Here is a 25,418-nt window from a genome sequence, read left to right on the forward strand (position 1 = left end):
CGCTTACATGGGTTCTGTAAGCAACAACAGGAGCAATATTACAATGGAAATACAAATGAGAATTACCATAGCCAATAGATGTTTTAATGTAATTCGAAAATACATATAATCTAATGTAATTCATAGAGAAACAAAAGTTTTATTACGTAAATCTCTTTCAGGATCAATTTTAACATATGCTTGTAAAACCTAGACCATATCTTGGATGAGGTTTTGTACGGATGAGGTTTTGCTGGGTACCTTTGAAAGAGAGGTCTTGAGAAGTATTTTTGGAAAAATTCAAATAAAAATTGTGTGTGACTTATTAATTTTATTAAACGACAAAGAATAAAATGGGCAGGGCACGTTATCAGAATGGACGAAGACATATATATATATATATATATATATATATATATATATATATATATATATATATATATATATATATATATATATATATATATATATATATATATATATATATATATATATATATATATATATATATATATACAGTAGTACCATGATTAACCCCGAGGTTTCTGTTAATCGAGCCGATAATAAAGTTTTTTTTTTCCCTGATATTCTTGTAGTATAATCATTTCGAAAGTGGTCTCTGTAATTCAATAACTCTTGTCCATTGTTGTTCTATATAAATTAATAAACCATAATTAATGAACCATAGTAAATAATTTAAAAACTATAAATTTATGGCAAAAATTTGGTATATATAAAATTACCATAGGATATTCCTACAAGACATTGCTTTTGGTAACATTTTACCATATACTTTTACCGCATACTTATGGCAACTATTATTATGGCAATTATGAAATTGGTAAATTGAATTGCTGAATCAGGATAATTTAATCATATATTACACAAAAATTATGAGACATATGCCACACGGAAACTTTTTTTTTGCAAGAAGTTAGCATTAATGCGGTAAAAGCGCTGCTCGAATAGAGGATTCATTATTCTTTACAATTTCTATATTCTTGTCGTTAATAAAGTATAAATTGTATTTCTGTTATGAATTTAAATGATCCTTATAAATAAATTCTGAATGACACATGAAATAATATAAATACATTTTCTATTTCATAGAAACGGAATTAATATTTTCTATTAGCATTATGAAAACGGAATTAGACTTACATTATGACTTAAGTTTTTCCATATTATCAAAAATCGTTTATTCACTGTGTTGAATTTATTCTCTTAAGTCAATATTACGGGCTATAAATCATAAATAGTGAATATAAAAAAGTTAAAGCCAGGTTCTTTTACCATATTTATTATTTATTATTGTCATGCATACTTTTTTTGATAGAAAAATAATAATGCGAGGGAAATGTACTTTTATGAATTTTTCAATATCATGACAAGGAATAACATAAAACTATAGCATATAATGCTATCAGTTAATTATGTTCTATAGCTGAATCTATTCTGCTTAAAATTGAAATTATGAATTTATTATTCTCTCTTTTATGCAAAAAAAATAACTTTTGAAACCGGTGTGTTGCAAATTTGACTGAAAATATTTCAAACATTGTACGATTGATTTGAAATTTAAATTAAAATTTTCCGAGATGAATCTGATCTTATTGAAGTTTACATTAAAATGATTTATTATGAAATTTTTTTAATATTATATTCTTTTTCTCTTCTTTTTTTTTTTTTTTTTTTTTTTTTTTTTTTTTTTTTTTTTTGAAATTTTTTCTTTAGTATGTTACAAATCCAAGCAAAAATAGTTCAAACATTTCACAGACAAATTATACTTCCTTTTTAAAAGTTAAATCGTTAATTCTTTACACGTTTTCAACTGGTCTGTCACAAATTCGAGCGGAAATAGTTCAAATATTTCATGACCAAATTTAAATTCGTATCACGAATTTTATTAACGGGTTAAAAACCTTTAACGAATACCAGTGTAGTGACAATGACTTAAGAAAAGTTCATTTTTTGGAAGTTTAAAAGAAAAAGAAATTGGAATTTCATTAATGTTTATTGCATTAGAATAATTGTTAGATTTTTAATATTTTTAATATTTTTAACATTTCCTATTTTATTCAAAAACATGAAATTTGCTCGCGATAATTTCGAAATAACTATCTGAAGTGAAATTGGTTATATAAACTGTGAAATGTCTTTATTGTATAATATCAACGTAGTCCGAAAAAAAACATCTAGACATCTTTTTTCTTGTTAATTTCAACATTAACAAAATATTATGTAAAACAAAAAATATTATGTAAAACAAAATATATTATGTAAAACAAAAAATATTATGTAAAACAAAATATATCATGTAAAACAAAAAATATTATGTAAAACAAAATATATTATGTAAATCAAAAAATATTATGTAAAACGAAAATATTGCGTAAAACGGTTGAACATGTGTTGGGGAATTATACGATACTAAAAGAAATATCCAAAATCTGATTATCAAAACACACGCTCAAAAATAGTTTTAAAAGAAATTCTTAAGTAACAACACTGTAAAACAAATTCTGTTAAAAAATGTAATAAATCTATAAATTTTCTACAAAAAGCATCTGCGCGCTAATATTAAAGAAATTTATTGCTTAACTGCATCGCAATTTGTCAAGAAAGAGATTTTTTCTGTTATCTGTAACCATCTATACAGATTGTATCTGTTAGGTACAGAACTTTTCAGTTTCGAAAATGAAAAACTTTGATATCAAAGAGGCAACAAATAATTTGATGCATAAAACAGATGATGACCGGCCTGTGTAACGGTCAAGGAGTCGGCCTTATACCAAGATGGCGAAGGGCTCAAACTCTATTTCAAGACGTCTGAACTTAAGTTCAATGAAAAACTAAATAAATAAATAAAAGTTCTACAACGATTCCTTCGAACATTATGGATTTCGATGTCTCAAAAATCGCAAAAAAATCTCACAAAAAATGGAATAATTAAAAAAAACTAATGAAAATTTTAAAAATCTGGCTCAATATGCAAACCAAAGGGTATACAGCTATCTTTATAACAAATTCCTTTGCCGTAACATGAGCTACGGAAAATATATGGTGCGTACAGATACTTTCTGTAGTGTTTAGCTACAGGAAATTTCTGTCAACGTGTTTTCTTCCGTGGCATATGGATAATCTCTAGCAATTTTGCTGCCAAAAATTTTCCTTAATATAACAGAAGTATTTTTTAAAGTGAAATACGGAAGAGTGGAACTACTACATTATATACTATTATATACTTGTGTAGATTATTCTTATTCTAATTTTTAATTTCTGCTTTTACAACTGCTGTTTACATGATACAAAACTTGCTAAAAATATTTTCACCTCTTAACTACATTGAACAACTCTTAAGTCGAATTTTGTTAAAAAGTACAGAGTCTGCCAAGTTAGATGAATGGCTTTAAAAATTACTTTAGCTAATGACAATAAAGATATAGAAAACCAAACTTGATTGAGTACAATTTGACTCTTTGATTTATTTTAACAACAAAGCACGTTTGTTAATTTAATAATAAACAATTAATTTTGCAAATAGGAAAATTTTAAAGGGAGAGAACTATTATAAATTTCATTTGGTAAAGCATTAAAAAATAGTTTTTTTTATTTTTTTTTATTTCGAGTTGATAAATGAGTTATAATGTTATACCATGAAATTAATGAGCCATTAAATATACTAAACGAAATTAAACGCCGAAATTAATACTAGTTTAAAACTCGAAATACCGTGAAGAATAACAATTAAATGGTTTAAATATTTCTAATTTAATAGTATCTTAAGGGAAAAAACTAAAATTATAATAAGTTTCAATGTTAATAATGTTAATTACTTTCAAGATTTTAAACGAAAATAAAAGACGAAATTAACTCTAAAATTCGAAATACCGTGAAGAATAACAATTAAATGATTTAAATATTTCTGCTTTAATAGTGAAAAAAGTAAAATTCTAACGGATTTTAATGTTAATAATGTTAATTTCTTTCAATGTTTTAAACGAAAATAGCCAAAATTAACACTAAACTAAAAATTCGAAATACCGTGAAGTATAACAATTAAATGATTTAAATATTTCTGATTTAATAGTATCTTAAGGAAAACAAAACTAAAATGATAATAAGTTTTTATGTTACACAGAAAATATGTGAATTTTCTTTTTAATGTTTAAAAAAACAAAACCATAATAAAGAAACAAAATCCATATAATAATTTAAACAGAAAAAAAAGCACAATTATTATTTTTAAGAATAAAATTATTTTATTTCTAATTAATTTTAGAACATTCAAAAATATAATTGCACAATGTGCTTCAAGTGAGAGTCTTAAGTGAAAATTTCTAATTTTCAAAAATATTTTTCTTTTCATTTTAAACCCAAATTATCATAGAACCAGTGATAGAAAATGTAAAATTAAATAATGAACTTAAAGACAACTCAAACATTTTATTTTCTTCTGAAATGTTTTTTAATTTATTTATATTTTTGCAAGAATAACTTATTTAACTACACGTATCAATAAGAAGAACCTGTTCGGTGCATTCACTTGGATTTAAACAACCACAAACAATTTTTTTTTTTTAATTAATAGTGATAGCATTCAGTCGATTAAATATAACATAATATGTTTAAGGCACTGAACCTTAGCAAATAAATTAAATAGATTTTGTTTATTTAATTGCTTTATTGATTTTTAAATAATATTTTAAACAATACAAAATACTTTTATTTATTTTAGAAACATTACATTGAGAGGCAATAAACAATGAAATTGCAGTTTTTTTTCTGTAAGCAATCACTTCAATTCCTTATTATTAAATAAATATGTTATCTGTAATAACTAAATATTTCATTTAATTTTATTTTATTTTTAAAATAGCAAATTTTTAAAAAAAGCGTTTCATAGTTTTTGTCTGAGAAATGAATCCTATACAGTATTGTTTCTTCACGATACGATTCAATAAATACAAATAAAAAAGAAATGCAAAGTGTTCAAAACAGCTTAGTTTTTGCTTACAAAAAAAGATGTAATGAATAACGACAAGAATAAATTCGTTAATTATTGCGAATGTTTTAAGAAATAAAAAAATAAATTTTCGAAAACTTACTAGGAGTTCAAGGAAAATTCCATTCCTCTTTCGAATTGGTCTCAAAGATTACATTATTTAATATTAATATTTAATTTAACTTAAGCTTCAATATTGTGATTGTATTTAATTACATTATCCTATTTCAGACTAAAATAAACATATTTTAACATTTAAATTGTGATATTAAAAGCTTAAGTTATTGACTGACTTAGTTGAATTTTATTTCAGTTAAAATGAAAATATTTTGTTCGATTTTTGAAACTCTAATAAAGATTAGCAAAAATTACTTCTATGAGATACAATAAGCATTTAAATAAGATAAATTTAAAGTTAATTTTTAAGCTCAGAATTTTTCAGCATGTACTTCCTCAAGCAACGTAAGTATTTTTAAAATTTTATACTAAGTAGAACTATCCCGGAGCTATGAAGAAAGGAAATAAAAATTTCTGCTTATTAATTTTCCTTTACTTACAATTTATGTGAAAATAATTTATATAATTTCCAAAGTTTCAGAAGAATATATTTTCACATTATTAGAGCGTTATTTGTAATCGATAGATTTTTCTTTGAGATTTATCAAGTTGGTAAATAAAACAAATTTACATTAAATCTGAAATATATATATATATATATTTATTTCATTTTGCACGCCTCGTATCATATTTTTAAAATTTTATACGAAGTAATGACAAAATTATAAAAAAATTACATAACAGAAATGCTTAAGAATTAAAAAAAAAAGGAAAATTGAAAACTATAAGTAAATTTCTTTTCACGAGTAACGATAAGGATTTGTAAAAAAAAAAATACTTTCCCCTAACTGTAAAAACATTTCCGGATCAGATCCGGTAAAAATTGCCAGCATTCAGGGAGAGTGGGGTCAATTGTAACATTTTTTACTTAACTATTTTTAACTAACAAAAAATCCAATATATTATTAGTACTAATTGACAGACGAGTAAAGTAGACTATCCTCTACTAGAAAAAAAAAAACATCTTATTTTAAATGTTATTATATTAGTTATGAACAATTTTTGACAGTCGTGCACTTGTTACAATTGTTCCCACTTACGGGATCAATTGTAACAGTTCATAAATTCAACTAAAACATAGTTAATTATACATATTATCATAGTTGTGATATATTTTTTATTGATCAAAATAGTAGTGATATTTTAGGAATAAAAATAATAATGAGCAGAGACCTAAAGGGTTAAACATTTAACTTTAAGGGGTTAAAAATTTTAATTTATGCTGTGAAAGGTGACAAATAAAATAATGCACATGCAACATAATATAAATGATATAGGAAACTATTAGTGGTTCTTAAAGAGTTAAGTAATGGTTTATAAACATAAGATGATTTATTTTCAGCTGTTCCAATCGTCCGTTTACTTATTGTTACAATCGTCTCCAAGACGCCATTTCACCTTCATTTGTTAAAAACAATGCTAGTTAATTAACAAAACTAATCTTTTTTCTTTGAAATATTAATTAAGGTGGCCACTTACCTATTCGGTTAATAATTTTTATTTGTTTAAACAAAATTACTTTGTTACAATATAATATTCTAATAACAAAAAAAGTACTTACGTAGCGTGAAAATATCTTTTGTGATGTAACTCTTTCAAAAGTACACAAAAATAGTTGCCAGCAGGGGTGTACATGTAGATTTATTAAATACACCTTGTGCGCCACCCACCTAGGAACCAAATCTAGAACCCGACACTCGAAATTTTTGCTCTGTTACAATCGCACCCTGTTACAATTGACCCCACTCTCTCCTACATATTACCGGAACATATAACGGGGAAAAAAATCTGATACACCATAATTTTTACAGAAATAATTAGCTTAAAGTCACTGAATCAGTCTAATTAAATAAATATTACAGCAAAAATTACGTTATAATATTTAACACTAAAAACGGATTTTACAGTAAAATGGATTTTACAGATGATTCACCCAGAGTACCGGTACTTTGTACCGTAATCTGATCTGGAATTTTTTACAGTTTACTGGTATTTTCAAATTGAAAATTATTTTTCTGAGCTCTAGCGAATAGATAAAAAAAAAAAGCAACTTTAAATTTTATTCCTTAAAAAAAAATTGATTTTTACTTTTTGTACATTTCATCATCATTTCGTACATAACTTTATCTGTCATACATCACTTTGCCTTTCATACAGTTCATCATACATTTCATTCCGTAAATTACGTAAATGTTTTTTAACTTTAATCTGAAATAAAGGTAAAACTTTGTAGTAAAAAAATTGCCCCTCCCTTTATTAACCTGATTTTGATGATTAAAAATTCCCACTTTGAGATCTAGGAAGTCAATAAATAAGGTAAATTTAATTTTTTTTTAAAGTATACTTTTGAATATATGCATCATTTTGAACGTAGCGTGACTGATTATTAAACTTTATTTATGAAGTAATTATTTATTAAAAATTAATTTGCAGAAATTCACTTCATTTTAGTTTACGAAAGTTGTAAGAAAAATAAATACTCGCTTTGTGCAAAAACCTTGAATTCAAGAACAACAAAAAAAATTATCCTTCACTCTTACAACTAACACGATCTTTTATCAAATATGACATAGATCACTTTACTACAATGTAACACTTATAATTGATTTGCATACTCAAATTATGTTGAATATTCATAAATTATTAACTGAACAAAGGTAACAATTGTTTTACTACAGTATGAATACAAAACATAACCATTAATTATTCTCTTCATTATTAAACTTTAAATGTGTATCCAGGATTCAGGAAACATTAATCATTAGACCTTTCTCCGAAATTCTATAGACTCAAATTGCTCCATTCACATATATTTAGAAGCAGTTATCTCTCTCTATTCATATGCATATCCGCTTTTTGATAACCATAATAGGACAGCCCACTCACTTCGCGAAAATTCCTCTTGCTGTGGTAGTTAATTCTAATAAAAAATAAAGCCAATATTTTGCGTCCATAACTATATTTTTCTTCCTCTTACTATAGTTAAATATAATTGAAACCGTGATCAAATTAAAATTTGTGAAAAATTCAAAACTGAGATTTTTATAAATATCCGGTCTTTTTGCATAATAAGCTACATCTCTCGAAAAAACTTTTTTCTTCTTACCAGTTTTCTGAAATTCTATTTTCCTGTTGATAGTATTAACAAAGAAAAGTTGTCAAGCCAATTTTCTCGAAATACAAACAGCAAAATTTTATATATTTAAAAAAAAAAAAAAAATAGCATTTAGAATCAGTTTAAAACTGCATTCTACTTTAGTAAAACTCTAATGACTTTAATTTAGCGTTTTTTCTTTGTTACCGTCTTTTATCTCTCAAATAAGGGCTTTTTTTCCGGACAAAGCTGAAGTTCAGTGTGGAAGTTTACTTTAAATTTTAAACTGAAACTTTAAGAGAAGCGCATTAGCAAATGGATTAAAAAGCTCTCTCTCTCTCTCACCCTCTCTTTAAGAAAATAATTATTATTTTTATGCTGAAGATTAGATGAATTATTATTTTTATGCTTTTTATGCTTATGCTTTAAGAAAATAATTATTATTTTTATTATTTTTATTGGAATGATGCGCCAAGCGTCATTCCCTGAATATGTTGATTTTATGTATCCAAACACTTTCTTGTCTAACATAGGGTTATTCTGAATTTTATAAGTAATTTTTCTTACACAGTTTAGTAGGACGATATTTGTCAGTAAATTGAACGTTTTTCTATTGAAAGTGTATAGCATTTTTTTTTCTGGTCCACGTAAATACTTCAGATTCATTTAACTTCATCATTGCGTATTAACACTAAATCTGACGGTGTGGCTAAAAAAGTTTCAATATTTATAGCCTAAAAAAGGGGGTTCTCAAAATCACATAGTCCAAGAACCCTTTTTTTTAAGAACGCATTTTTTTCGTAACTAAGTGCTACCCTGCAGCACAATAGTCACAACAACAAAAGTAGATAATTACATTGTTTCGTTTATTTTTCAGCATTTGCCGTTGAATACGAATTATAATCAAAAACTAAAGAATAATATATTTTACGAATTCTTAGTTAGTTATGATTATATTTAGATAAGTAATAACACATGCAAAAAGACTTACCCATATACAATTTGTAATAAATGCTGTTTCTGATTGAAATTTTAAAAAAAATTTCGGATGTAAAGTTAATAAAGTAGATTTGTTGACTCAAAAGAAACTCTGGGCAAGTGAATTCATTAAAATTTTAATTTAATTTTAAACTCTACATTTTTGAAAATAATATACTTTTATAATAAGAGCCTAAATAATTTTCACGAATCACTATTTAATAATATTGTGTATACATTGTTAGAAATTTCTGGGAAAGAATGGTTAAATAACAATATATTTAACTGTTAATTTACCATATTCAAACAAAACATCCAAATAACCGTAAATAAGATGGTCTTCAAACTGTTAGTTGTGAAAAAAACGGTTTATTAACTGCTTTCACCTAATACGGTTAACAATAAGAATTTTATCGCTCCAACTAAGCCCACCTAATGAAGCCACTTAGTTCCTTGCAGCTGAGTACATGTTATAGCCGAGCGGGCTAATCAACCTGCCTTGTAACCGTCAGAACGAGGGTTCAAGTCCCAGCGTTGATATCACAATATTTCTTCCATTCCCTTCAACACATGTAGAATTTCCAGTGTCCTGCACTCTCCAATGTCCATTACTTAACGAAAAGCGCAGCTCTAATGTCCAATTATTTCGTACTTATTTTTTTTCTTCACCATTCTAGCTGTTAACTGTTTCAAAACCGTAAAGATAAAAAACATTCCTTTCCGTAAACTTTAATGTTAATTGGATGAGCAGACTGCTGCTGGTTATTTTACCATAGTCTTAGAATGAAAATTCTAACAGTGTAGACAAATTATGGGCCGCACAATGGGGCATAATATGTTCCTGTGATGTGTCCCAAAACTCATCGTGTTTAGCAAGTCACTTTCGCTATGTCTTCCTTGTAATTTTCATCCCAAATAATCTGAATAACATAAATTAGTTGAAATAACTGTTAAATTTAAAATAACAAATTTACAGCTTTACTTTGTTAAAATTCGAAATGTCTTGCATTTAAAGAGTGCTAACTCGGCAAGTGGAATTGTGCAACCATACAATTGTTAACCATACAGAGGGAATTCTTAAATTACTGGAACTATACAATAGGAAATTTTCGTACATTTAAGAATTTAATGAATCAAATTGGAATTTTGGAATATGAAAAACTTTCTTCGATGTAACATTATTTCGTGACAATATGTATTTATGTACTTAGATTCGCCGTGATTAACAAGTAGCTTTCGGAAACCTCCCTTGTAAATTTTGTTCCCAATAATCAAAATAACTATTTAAATTTTTAAAATTTTCTCATTTTTATGTAAATTTGGAATCAAGAATTTTCTGATAGATTTGTTTTCTATTAATATTTGCGTAATGCTTACAATTAATGAACAAAATAATTAATTACTTAATGATTAACTACTGAATAATTAATAATATTGAAAATTAAAATGATTAGATAAGATATATAAGATTACATAAAATAAGAATATAAGGTGGTTGTTTTAAAGATTTGTCAAGACTTTAAAGTTTTTTTTTTTTTTTTTTTTAAAAAGCACCACCTTCTTCCCAGTTATATCAAAATAGTGAAACCAGAAATTTTGTTTTGTTCACAGTTATTTGAACTTAACGTGGCTTTAGAACAGGTTTTACAAATTCTTATGAGCCCAGATTATGTGGCATGAGAGCAAGTATTAAAATATTAAAAATTCAGGCATTAAACCTTTGCATTGTCACAAAACTGTGGCTTTTCTTCAAGCTGACGTTTAGCTCCATTTTCAGAATAAGCATATGGATAGGCTAAACTAGACCTAATAGTCATAAGTAACTATTGCAAACCTACAGCAGTTATGAAAATAGCTTATTAGTTGCGAAAAAGCATCATTTCATGTAACGACGGAGCCTTCGAAAAACAACTTTTACTCTAATTTGTTTTATTTGTTGCTATTTTTTTTTATTTTCTTTGGAAAGAATCTTTGTAGTATTTGTCCTGTATCCTTTTAATCTTCTCTCTCAGCTTTTTTACATCAATGTGATATCTAGACTTTTTTTTATGAATTTTAATTACAATTCATTTTTTATCCAAATGAAAAAGTAACATCTATAGCACAGTGCTCTCATATATATTCAATGAAAACCTAAAAAATATTCAATAAATGAATAAATAAATGAAATTTAAAAAAAATATTCTATGAGTGTTTTTTTTTCAACATTTTTTTTAATTAAAGGGACCTAAAGTTAGTTGGTATGTAGCCTGCTATTTAATGCCCTTTTGCTATCATATTTTGTAAGCACTTCTGTATGGAAACGATAAATATTACTAATGTCAGATGCCATGGACCTTGGTAGTCGTTATCTGAGTCGCCTCTGTGTGTGGTCGTTGCGGATGTATAATCTCTTAACTCTTTTCACCTGCTTAAAAAAACAGAAACCATTCTAAGAAACATAAACACATTCTTGTCTTCATTTATTTTAACAGAGGAAGTAGCATTTATAAATATTATAATGCGGTTTGGTTTGTTTTATATTTATCGTTTATCATGATTTTTTTATTATTTATTAATGTAAAACGTATAGTGTATAGTAATTCTTTTTTCAATTAAACAAAAATCTTACATAAATTTTCAGGAAAAAGCATGCGTTCTTTAGTCTTAAACACATATTATTATTATCACATGAACTAATATTGCTTTTTTTTTAATGAAAATTACAGACTTAAGATTTAAATAAATAAAAAAAATAGCAGGCTTCAACCTGCCTATTTTTAACTTAAATAAAAAAAAATTTATTTGCATTATCTTAAATACAAATTACAGAATTGCTTCCTTCAAATACAAATTACGGAAATGCTTCTTTTAAAGACAAATTACAGACTTAACGTTAAAATAAAAAATAGCAGGCTTTAAAATAAAATTCAAATTGCATTTTTTTTAACTTAAGTAAAAAAAATTTATTGTATTAAGGCGCGATGCTCAAAAAAGACAATTAATAAAGCTTTATAAATGAGCTAATTATGCTTTTATATTCAGAATCTTTTTAAATTCCAATATAAATCACACACTTATATTTAAAAAAAAAAATTTTTTATTCTTTCTTATACAAATTGCAGAATATCTTCTTTTAAATACAAGTTACAGGCTTAAAATTTAAATAAAATATAGTAGGCTTCAAAGTGAAATTCAATTTGAAAACTTTTAACTTCAAATACTGTTTATTTGCATTCTTAAAGAGACGAAGCTTAAAAAGGACAATTATTAAGGTTTCAAAAATGAGCTAATTGTGCTTTCATATTCACAATGTTTTTAGATTCAAATATAAATGATCCGCTAAACACTTTAATTATAATTGCATGGCTTGAAATTTGGTTTATGTTTCATATCTTGCATTTTTTTAAATATGAATAGCTCAAATGCAGGAATTATTATGGTTTAATAAATTAATCCATAATGTATATTCCTGGAATATTATACAACATACAATAATATTATGTTACATATCATGCCTTTTTAACTATTGAACTGGCTTAGTTATTTCAATTGATTAATAAAATATTAAATAACTTGATATTGATCATTAATAAAACTAGTTTTATTGTAAGCAGATGTTCTTTGTCAGGTTTTTAAAATATGATTTTCGCTCTTAGACAAGTTTCTGTGGATGTACAAAAAAATATTATAATTTATTGCTATCATTCCTCTGTTGCCAGGAAAATTGTTATATTCAATAAATTATTTAGGACTGTTTTATCTAACATTCCATTTTGGACTCCCTAAGTTAAGAAGTTTCATGAATTATTTACATATATTGGACTAGGACATCATCTAATATTTTCTTTGCACCTTCTTACTCATTCATTATGACTACCTGCCAAGAAATACAACAACAGATGATGTCAGAATCTTAGTTGCCATCCGTTTTATACTTTCTTTCGTGTAATATTAATGAGGACCACATTCACTTGCCGCTTTCTATAGTTATTCTGCAGTAAAAAAATTCTAATTTTATCTCCCCCCCCCCTCCAGAAATTTGCACTCACGAACATATTGCACGCAATAGCCTGTAAAATATAAATCGATGTGATTGAAGTACCGCATTCTTGCATCTAGTTAAGGTAAATATGTTTCAAATATGTATTAACTAAATTCAGAGCTGGTCAAAAGTTAATGAATTTTAATAGCAAGACAATTCCAGGATAGATGGATATAGCTAAGGATTTCATAAAAGGGACAACAAAAAAAAGCCAAATTAGTTTCATGTTTGCTACTGAAAAAGCATAATAGCTGTTAATTTTTATTTATAATTTATTTATCGCTTACAGTAGTTAAAAGTAATAGAGAATGATGACGATTTCGAAATCGTAATTTATCAACAATGATAATTTTTTGTAGGGGCAAAAAAAAGCCAAATTATTTTCATGTTTGCTACTGAGAAAGCATAATAGCTGTTAATTTTTATTTAGAATTTATTTATCGTTTACAGTAGTTGAAAATAATAGAGAATGATAATGGTTTCGAAAGCGTAATTTATCAACAATGATAATTTTTTGTAGGGGCAAAAAAAAAGCTAAATTAGTTTCATGTTTGCTACTGAAAAAGCATAATAGCTGTTAATGTTTATTTAGTATTTATTTATTGTTTACAGTATTTAAAAATAATAAAGAATGATGACGGTTTCGAAACGGTAATTTATCAACAATGATAATTTTTTTTTTCATTATCGTTCATAAGTTTTAATACACTTCTGTATTGTTTCTGTTTTCATCAACAGAATGCAAAATGTGCACGTTAATGTATTATTCAAGTAGCAGTTGTTTATAAAGCTATTTTCATCTGCTTCTATATTTAGCGTTCGTCGTGCCCGGTGAAAAAACTCTGGTAACGTTACCGCACTGTTTGGTAAATACACTTCTGGTAAAGTAATACTTCTAGTAAAACTAAAATATACGGTTTTTAAACCATTTATTTGGTAATTTTCCCGTTCATATGGTAACAGTTTCGCCGGAAATTTTAGTTATCAAAAGTATATTTCTTATTACCATACATTTAGTAAAAATACAAATCTGAAAAGTAAATTTAACAAAATAAATGGTTCTTGTGCTCTGTTCTAAGGAATCACGGTGAAATTTTTACCACAACTGTATTTTATTGTTAGCAACTTTTACCACAACTGCTACCAAACAGCATGGTAATAAAACTGTATTTTATTGTTAGTTTGATTAGCAGTCAATACTAAAGCACTTCGGTAAAAATTACCGTGATTTTCGGTGTTCCCATTGAGCCAGAAATGTCATAAATTTTATCATATTCCAGTTTTGATAATACTCTTTTTTTTTCATTGTAAGGGAAAAAAAGTAAAATATTTTTTGGCGCGTCATTTTAAAACTTTGTGTATTTTTCAGAAAAACTGTAAAAAATATGGGGCAATTAAGACTAATAAGCAGTATTATATTAGTTTCTCGAATAAAGTAATTATATGAGATGGAAAATGTGTATTTTTCAGAAAAACTGTAAAAAATATGGGGCAATTAAGACTAATAAGCAGTATTATATTAGTTTCTCGAATAAAGTAATTATATAAGATGGAAATTTTATCTATTTATGGGTTATAAATTCACAAAAACGCTTAAAACTAGCAGATGGTGCAAAATATTAAGTTTTAAGCATGCCTGAATACCTGAATATTTTCACGATAAAAAAAATAAAAACAGAAAAGATTTTTTTTTAAACAGAGCTTCTATTATTGTATTTTTTTAACTTGCATAATTATCTGTGCATTAAAACTATATATCATACTTCTGATCAATTTATTTTCAGATTACATTAAATTTAAAATAATAATTGTCTTAATGTAATTTCATTAAAGGAAAAAGCTGTTATGCTGCTTATCAGCCCGAAGCATTTTAAATTTCAGCCCAAGCCCAAAGCATTTCTGGCTCCAAGAAATTTTAAATGTTTATATGATCCTGAATAGATGATAATTTATTTATTCAGAATTAAGTATGCGAATTATAAAGTTTCTTTTGATTTAATTGTTTAAATGCTTTTTTTTTTCAAGTTACATTTCATTGATATATTTTCTTATCAAGTCAAAATTTTAAGGCCTTCAGAAGTCCGTTGCAAATCAAAATGCGATTTTGCTTTACTCTATTTTTAACAAGGCTATGGATTGATAAACAAGTGTCTAGTATTTACACATCGTTTCAGGTTGTGTTTGTGCTTGCAATACTAATGATGAAAAAACTAACAAAACGTTAGGACATTTCCTTCACGTAGACATCTCAAAATAACATATTTAGTCTCTGGTGAAAAACTATTATAATGATAACAATCCATATCATTCGATTGTCATATAATTTCAGATTCAAAATGAAATGCATTTGATTTTAATTGTTACTAATTTGTATACAATTCCGGTTCTTCGAATATTTTTTCATCTAATAATCCTACTGATAAGAAAATGAATTGTGCTTAATATGCTGTCATCCATAATAAATCTTCCAGTATGTCATCGAATTGTCCCTCTTCCTTTTGATAAATTATTATCAGTATAGTATTAAAAATGTGTTTTGCATTAGAATTTCATATATTTTGACTGAAGCAAAAATAAAGATTTTTTGGTATTTTTACACGAAATTTCAGTTACGCTGCAAGCATAGTTTTATATTTAAACTTTAATACATAGCTCAGGTTTGATATTTTCCCAATTTGACTTCCTGAAATTAAGTAAAATAAGTAACTATCAATTTCATTATAAAAAAATTCCATATCAAATACCATTTGAGTATCGGCACTCTGGGTACCGGTACTTTTAACCGTAAAATACGTTTTCATTAGAATATGTTACGAAACAAAAAATTTGATATACCGTAATTTTCACAGTAATAATTAGAATAAAGTCACTAAATCACTCAATTAAATAAATATTATTGTAAAAATTATGGTTTAGTATTTTACGATGAAAATGAATTTTACAGATGATGCACCCGAATGCTGGTACCTTGCTGAAGCCTCAGGTACTCCTTGGCCAAGGCTGGTACTATGTATCGAAATTTGATTCGGAATTTTTTACAGAGTACACATTATTCCATCATCTTCTCACGATGAGGCTTTTACATATTCATCCAAAAATTATCCATCCTTCATTATGAATTTCTGAGCAGAGCAGATTGTACTTTTTCTTTTTGAGTAATTATTATCATTCTAATATTAAAAATACATTTTGTTTCCCAATTGCATAAATTTAGCACAAGACATAATCAAAATTTTTAATTTACGATACACGCATAGTTTCATATTTTATCTTTACTAAGCTCAATAATATTAATATATAATAATAATATGTAATATTAAATACAATATTAATGCTTAATATTAATATTAAATATTAACATATAATATTAATATATAAAATTATCAGATATTATTTAGTTGTAACGCAAATTTGATTTTTTCTTGATCGAATGCTTTAGCTAAAATAAGGAAAACAATCTGATACCCATTACTTTACTACTGCATCACATCACACGAAAACAAATTGTGACAAAATTATCGGACTGTATGGCAATGAAATTTCTATTAGATAACACAAAATAATAATAATTTTGGAAAGTAAAATCAAAGTATATGGTATTTAAACCATTCATTTTGTAATTTTTCCGTTCATGTAGTGATGGTTTACCAGAAATTATGGTTTTCAAAATTATTGCCACATAGTTACAACTAAATTTAACCGAATAAAAAGGATTTTTGTACCATGCTCTAAGGTATCATGATAAAATTACCAAATTTTATTTCATTTATTTATCACATATCAAGAAATAATATTTTATTTCGAATAATATAATATTATTATGTTATGAATTTTACTAAAATCATAACTAAAGCACTTTGGTAATAATAACCGAGCTTTTTGATGTTCCCATAGATCCAGAAACACGGTAAATTTTACCGTATTCTGGTAGTTTTGGCCATACTTTTTCTCGGTGCCTTTATCTCTTTGTCAAAAGTAAAAAAATCCCCAAATACAACTTATAATTAGAAATATCTTTCAAAAAAGGGTAAGAAACCACGGAAGAAAATACATTTTGTTTAGAAAAGAAAATTTGAGAAGTAAAACTTAAACAATACGACTACTGTTAATTTTCATAGCTCAGAAACTATTCGACCGATTTCGCCCAAATTTGGTTATCTGAAGTTACAAATTTTAAAATGATGTGAAAATTTGTACACTCTATTACTTAAAACTTTTTCGACTATTATTAAATAAAATGATAATAAATAATCCTTAAAAAAATTTTTCATGGAATTATCTTTGGATGAACGACTTGAGCAAACATTTCTTGATTCGTTTAAAAAGCTTGTGAGATATAGCAAATAACGCAAAGTTAAGATTAACAGTTTATAAAACTTCCTACCCGTACTCTTACTAAACTATTGGGATCATATTTACCGGCTACACCCACCACTCCCATATTTTGAGAGGTGTAAAATCCATATCCGGTGAAATATCCATCAAAAGAAGTACGTTTTTCTGTTTTATTCCGAATCTTAATCAATAGTTAACATTGACAAATTAATTAGCCTATTTCAAGACTACTATTTGAATATTTGAGATTGGTATCCAGTACATGAAAATACGAGCACAAAAGCAAAACTTATTCAGGGTGATATTTTTTTTTTGTTTATTTAATTATTTATCTCTTAACTATATCACTAACTGCATTAAGCTTTTCTGAGTTAATAAATTTTTATAATGTGTTTTTTTTTGGCAAAATGAAACTAGTAAAATAACTATAATAGTTAATGATTGTAATATCTATTTTGTTTAATACACTAATTTTTCAAAGCCTTGTTAATTCTTAGTTGTAAAGCATTAATATATTTAACATTGAATTGTATTGCATTAGCTTACATTTAATATACTAGCGTAAGTATAGTTTAAGCTTTATAAAGCTTAAGTATAAATATTATAATACGGGGTTTTTTAATGGAAAAATACTTAATTATGGCTTGAAAATTCTGAGATAAAATTATAAAATTTTCAATCATTTCTGCGACTACACTGAGATAAAAAGTATGGTTAAAACCAACAGAATAGGGTAAAATTTACCGTGTTTATAGCTCTATGGGAACACCAAAAAGCTCGGTAATTTTTACCGAATCTCTTAAGTAATGATTTTGGTAAAATTAACAATGAAATATGGTTTTATAATTTGGGATATATAGAATCTGTTGCAACATCTTTGTTTCTGTTCTTATTTTTATTAATAAATAATTTGGGATAAACTTTGGTAAATATGGTAAAATTTGTTAATTTTATCATGATACTTTAGAGCATGGCATAAAAACCATTCATTCGTTTAAGTTTTTCCTTTCAGTTTTGTATTTTTTACTAAATGTGCAGCAATAAGAACTATAGTTTTAAAAACCAGAATTTATGGTAAATTGTTACCATTTGAGTGAAAAAATTACCAAATGAATGGTTTAAATACCGTATATTTAAGTTTTATTAACCAGAATTATGTTTGTGTGCTTTTTTTAAAATTTAATTTCATTTTTTTTTATCAGAAATGTAATTACAATACAGTACGGTAATTTTACCAGAATTTTATTCTCCATTTAGGTTGTCTTTAAAATATGTTAATTAAAGCTAACTGTTAAACATACGTCCTTAAGTACAAAAATCTGTAAGACCGGAACATGCCAATGTTTAAAATTGTTTTTCAATTAAAACTTTCTCTATTCATTTAAACCTTTTATGTAGCTTCTGAAATCCTATTAACAATCTCTGACTGTAACTTATGCATCGTTCATTAATCAGCTGAAATAGGAAACAAATTCCTAAAGCTTCGTTACCTATTGTACAAAATCTTTTATTCTTAAATCCTTTTATTACAATTTCATTGTTTATGTTTACAGTTTTGTTCATTTGCCTTTTCAAGATATTATATATTGGTTATTTTTTAAAAATCAAATACGTTTAAAATTATTCTTGTAATAATTGAAAAATATTAAATTTCTTTTATTGTTTACTACTCATTTTTTTAAATTTCAGTTGAAAATTAACCAACAATTTTGTTCATTTGTCTTCAGAAGAGATTAAATATTGGTTATTATTTCTCAAACGAGAAAATGTGTTTAAATTGTCACTGATAATTTATTTTCTGGGTGATAAGTACGTACTATCAAAATTTCACTAAAAATTTGGTTCTTTTTTCGCTTTAAAATATAAATTGTTGGTTAATTTTATTTTTAAGAAATATAGTAAAAAAAAACCCTAAAAATAATGAAAAAATACGTGTTCAAAAAATGCGTTTAACTTTTTTAGCTTAATTTTGCTTACTGAAACTATATTACACTGTAATTTTTAGTTCAACTGAAAACTTATCAACTTTTATTATTATTATTATGTAATATTGATTTTTTTTTATTCAGAAGAAAAAATGTGTTTGAAATGATAACGAAACATATTACGGAACAAAAATTCGGACTAACCATAATTTTTATAATAATCACTCATTTACTCTAATTAAATGACTGTTGCTGTAAAAAATTAATGTATAACATTTTACGGTAAAATGTTTTTTACAGATAATACACCGTAACTTGATTCGGAATTTTTTACTGTGAATATGATCAAATGGATACTGAAAATAATTGAAAAATCTGAGTGCTGAATATTGTTGCTTTATTTTTCTTACTACTACTTTAGTTTTTAAAATAGAACTGAAAATTTAGCCATACCTACAGTTTTGCTCATTTGTCTTTACGGGATATTAAGCAAGGTTATTTTTTATTCAAGAGTATAGGGCATTTAAGAAGCATGTTTAAATTACTGCTAATTATAGAAAAATATGATTTTTGAAATGTTTTCTGCATTTCTCTTACTATTTCATAATTTTTTAAAATATGCAACTGAAAATTCACCCACAGATAAACATCTACCTATTTAACGTAAGTATTTTAAATTTGAATTTTAAGCTTAATATTTAATTCATCACACATTTAGAATACATATCAACATTTCAAGAAGTTAACGGTTATTGAATTTGCAATTTTAGAACAGAATTAGCAGTACTCTAGTGAAAGTAAACTGAATTCATTAAAGTAAAATTATGTGTAATATTAGGTTCCATACTCTGTAAAAAATTCTGAATTAAATTACGGTAAAAAGTACCGACACTCAGGGTACTACTATTTTTTACAATAAAATTTTGCTTAACAAAAAATTCTGATATACCGTAATTTTTATACTGTTATCTTGACTGTAAAATCCATAGTAATTAAATAAATATTACAGCAGAAATTACGATATGAAATCTTACGGTAAAATGGATTTTACTAATGCTGCACTCAAGGTGCCAGCCAGTACTTTTTACCGTAATTTGATCTGGAATTTTTCTTTTACAATGTATCTCACATTTTAAAATTTTGAGATCAAATATTCCTCATCTTGGCTGCACTACCTTTTGTTTCTGAAATCTTTTTTTCTTTAAAAACACAGATTCCTAATTTATATTCTCAAAAGTTTTCAGTTTCTTTTTTACCGATTATTGTAATCAAATATTATATGATTGTGATTTTTAATTTACTTCTCCCTTTTCGTACTTTAAATTATTCTTGCGTCAACTTGCATAAAAAATGAAAGCATTTCGTTTAATGTAGTACATCTAATTACTAAACAAAAAATTTACTACGCAGCTAGATTTTAAATTTCTAATTTTGTTTTTCTATAGATTCATTAGTTGGTAAGGTACTTTTTTTTAATTATTTTCATATTGTTTTAAAATCAAAAATTAAAGTTACACAGAAAAGCAAATACTTTTTTCAACTCGTGTATACGATATTTCAATTCATTCAACGATTTGCGAAAGCTATTTTTGTGCTTTTATAATGATAAGTTGACAAGCATTACTTTTATTTCAATAATAACTAGTAAATTTATTTCCATAATAAAAAACCTAATTATCGTAACGACGTATCCAGTCAATCCAGATAGTAATAAGAGTAATACGCTTAAGTAATTTGGAAGAAAGCCAATATCTGCTTCGATTTGTGTGTAATTAGTTTATTTTTTACATTCCCTTTTAATTAAACACTAATTACATTTTACAAAAAATATATAAATTAAACTTGAAAACTTAATGCTGCAGAAAATAAAAGCTTCCTGCGTCACTTGTTGCTTGAAGAAAAATAATCAGTATTTGTTCCTGTTTTGCATTCACCAATCTACAAACATTTTTTTTTTTTTTTTTTTTTTTTACTTAGTTCCGAAGTTTGAGTATTGCGGCTATTGGGTCATTTTTAAAATAATATTATTTTTTGCCTTCGCTTTTAAGAAAACACTAATTACATTTTACAAAATGCATGAAATTTCAATTTAAAAACTTATTGCAACAGAAAATAAAACTTATTGCACCATTTGTTGCTAGAAGAAAAACCAGCATTCCTATTTTATATTCACCAATCTGCAAATATTTTTCTTTTCTATTACATGGTCCTTAAGTTTGAGTTTTATCATTATTGGGTCGTTTTTAAAATGATTTTTTCTCAGAAGAATTTTTAAATTTCACCTTTATATTAAATTTTATTTATATATTTATTTTTATTTATTTGTTTACGTTTTTGAAGCATTACTTAAGAGATGTGTAATACGGTTTTTTCGCTGTAAAATATTCATGCTTTCTATATTGAACTATTTATAATTTTTGATTTTTGCAGCAGATAAGTTTTTATTGTATTAATGTTTAATTTTTTAAAAGTACAAAGTATTTTATTAAGTTTTACTTCCGCACAAACAAATTTAGTTTCCAAAGAGGAAGGTTATGCAAGGAGGAAGGTCTGTGCAATTATGTATTAAAGTATTTAATATAACTTTTTTGTCTTCTAACTATTAATATATTTATCTTCGTTTTTTAAAATAGTTTTTTTTATCTAGCAAAAATATATTGGCTAAAATATTTTAAACAAACATATTATTCAAAATATATTGGCTAAAATATGTTAAGTAAGACAAAATATTCAGAGATCTCTAATCTATAACAAAATTATAATTCACAGGGGTTTGTCCAGGCCGAATTTACTACCGTTTAGCGGTACCTTCACAAATTCAATTTTAGGTAAAACGGAAGTTTCACAAATTCAACTTTAGGAAAAACGGTAGTTTCACAAAATACTTCTTCTTAAAATTTTATTTTTGTATCTCTTAAGAAACGATAAATCTATATTTTTACCAAGTTTTTGTATTAATTTTTTAATATAATTTTTAATTTTTCACAAATTATTTCTAAATTTTCACAAAATAGGTATCTTTCAGAAAAACCTAGACAGATCCCTGATTCAGTATCCTAACATTCAGTTTTTAATGACATGAAGCGTAAAGATTTTAAGTACTAAAAGTATATGAAATGAAATATTTGAAGCATGTAAAATTTTTCCGTTATATCTATTATGAATTGCATATACATATCTAATATAACTGATATTTGCACTGTGAAAAAAAAGTCTGGAAAAAGCAACCAAAATATGATAAAATTTACCGTGTTTCTGTCTCTATGGAAACACCAAAAGCCCAGTAATTTTTACTTAAGCGCTTCGATAATGATTTTGGAAAAATTAAAAATAAAATATGGTTTTATTATATATGATAAAATGTGGTAAATGTGGTAATATTTAGTAATTTTATCATAATATCTTAAAAAACATAGCATAAAAACCATTTGTTCAGTTAAATTTACTCTTTGTATAGTTTTCAAAATACAATATATTTTGCTTTGCAACCCAGAATCGTGTTTTTTTTTTTTTTTTTTTTTTTTTTTTTAAACCAAAAGTGTCATACATAACCATAGTGTACGGTAATTTAACCAGAATTTTTTTCCCCTGTGATAATATTAGTTTATTTCCGTATCCATTTCCGGAATATTTTTAAACTTCAAAGTATTTAAAGTTTTGTTTCAATGCCCAGACAATTTTTAAGCCCTAAAGTATAAGTTTTCACAATATAATATAGTATAATTTGTGAAAACAAGTAAAAAAATTTCTAGATTAAAGAATTTTAAAGAAAACCAGCTAAGAATTGAAACTTTTTAAAATCTTTTTCTAGTTCATCTAGCAATTTTGTAGATAAATTTTATAACAGCACTACTCATCTTTCATTAACTACGTGTGTGTGTTTAATAAGCGCACACAATAGAGTCTTTGTTTACATGATTGAAACACCTGGTTGATTCCATCCAATAATTCGGCCTATGATTTATTACTTATACCTTTACTCGAGAGGCTACTATACCTTCAGCTCAGTTGTTTTTAAATTAAATACAATAGCTTCCTTTTGACATGATAACCTTAAGTGAAACTATTGTAAATGAAAAGAGCGGCAGCTGTTGGATTGAACGCCAGGCTTGATCATCTAGGTGTGGTTATGGATGAATCTCATGCCAAAGAGGGTAAATAAAACGGTCGACTCTGATGTGGTTCGTGAGACATTGTAGCTTTATAAGTACCTCGCCTTCTATAATGTCGAAATTCACCTTGTCGAGTTTTTTTTTCCGCGAGATAGTACTGATTAGTATGATAGAAACAACACTGCGACTTTGGTGTTCATGAAATAATCACCTGATTTAGACTGTCAGCATCACAGCCTATTATTTTTTCCCCCAACGATTCGCTTTGTAATTTATTATTAATATTTTTTTGTTGTTGTTAAATTTAACATTAAAAGATTTTAGCTTTATAAATTCTTTTTTTCAAATAGTAACAACATTCATTTTATCAATTTTGATTCGATTAATAGTGTTTCTTAGTATGACGGAACGAGCATTTTTAATTCCATATTCATGATCGAAAGATAATCAATCTACTTACTACTTATTCCCTGGTATTTCAGTCCGTTTTAAATTATTTACCACTGATTATTTCGTACCAAGTCAGTAGAACTAATAGAATGAAAGTTATAAAGTTTTCTTGCATACAGAGCACAATTTTCATATTTGTACCTATTTATGAGTCTGGCATTGCTATCATCTAATGCATTTCCTAAATGTATTTCTTAGCGTTCATTTAATAAAATCATTAGTAAATCGATGGAAAAAATAGGTTTCGCCAATTTTTAATCTACTTTATTTAAATCGTGATTATATTCAAGATTTAAATCACTTTGATTTCATTTTAAAAAAATCACTGATTTAAATCCATAAAAAAAAAAAAAATTCTAGCTTATAACTAGTTTTTATTTTTTCTGTAAAATTTTATACAACTTAAAACTATTTATCATTTAGAAAAAAGAATTCTGTGTCTATAAGTTTACATTCTTTTATTCTTTTAATTATTTACTTGTATTTTATTTATTTATTTTTTGAAGGGGAGGTAGTGAGACTATTTTTAACCCTTCCCTTGATAGTATTTATTCTATTTCAGTAGCATCAAAACTGTTCTTTTTTCCATTCTTTGATAACATCATACTACAATGAAACCTCCAGAAAGACCACCACTATGTAACGACCTCCTCTTTTTGTGACCACTTTTAAGAGGCACGGAATTTGCATTGACTTTGTGTTGAAGAAAACCTTTAAAAGAGACCATCAAAAACTCGCCCAGAGACCGGGCAAACCTCTGCACCCAATGTGGAGAAGGTCAAATAAGGAAACACGAAAAAATATCAAATCAAAACAAATAAATAGATTCAAATTTTTGAAAATATTTGTGAGTGGCTCCTATTTATAGAGTTTTTTTCTACGATCCCTGAAAGAGAGCAACATCCTCCTCCTGTCGCAGTCAGAGTGTACTGAAGAAGATCCTATCGATGGTTTATTTTTAGAGTTGAAAGTTGAATTTTTAAAAAACTATTCGAGAAAAAACTAAGCATCTCAAACGAACAAATCTCTTCTCAATTTTTAAAGCTAAATAATTTTTATGATATGAAATTAAATACAAACTCAAACAAAAAACGTAATTGTTTATTTAATTAAAATAGTTCTATCATTCATAATTGGTAAATTTGTTTTTACACATAATTAGGGGTCATTTTTGCTGACGCTAAGTTTTATTCATCGATCCTGTTTCCATGGCTCGCATTCCCGCACCAAGAAAATGACGCTGAGTGAAATTAAAATCGCCTGCGAAAAATCATGCACCTTCAATTTCATTTTGAAGTCAAAGAAGGTAATCCCAAAAAACAAACAACCTCCATTAACGACCATTTTACGATGGAACAGAGAGTGGTCGTTCCCCAGAGATTTCATTGTATTATCAAAA

General features: G+C 26.2%; 1 protein-coding gene across 1 annotated transcript in view; it reads left to right on the plus strand.

Moving 5' to 3' along the window:
- Positions 1-25,418, plus strand: part of LOC107441561 (uncharacterized) — a 71,886-nt gene that overhangs the window by 25,216 nt on the left and 21,252 nt on the right. The gene's annotated exons all lie outside the window — the stretch shown is intronic.

Source organism: Parasteatoda tepidariorum, chromosome 3 (genome assembly GCF_982258835.1).
Source record: "Parasteatoda tepidariorum strain Cologne lab strain chromosome 3, Ptep-v5.0, whole genome shotgun sequence".
In the NCBI taxonomy this organism is placed as follows: Eukaryota; Metazoa; Arthropoda; class Arachnida; order Araneae; family Theridiidae; genus Parasteatoda; species Parasteatoda tepidariorum.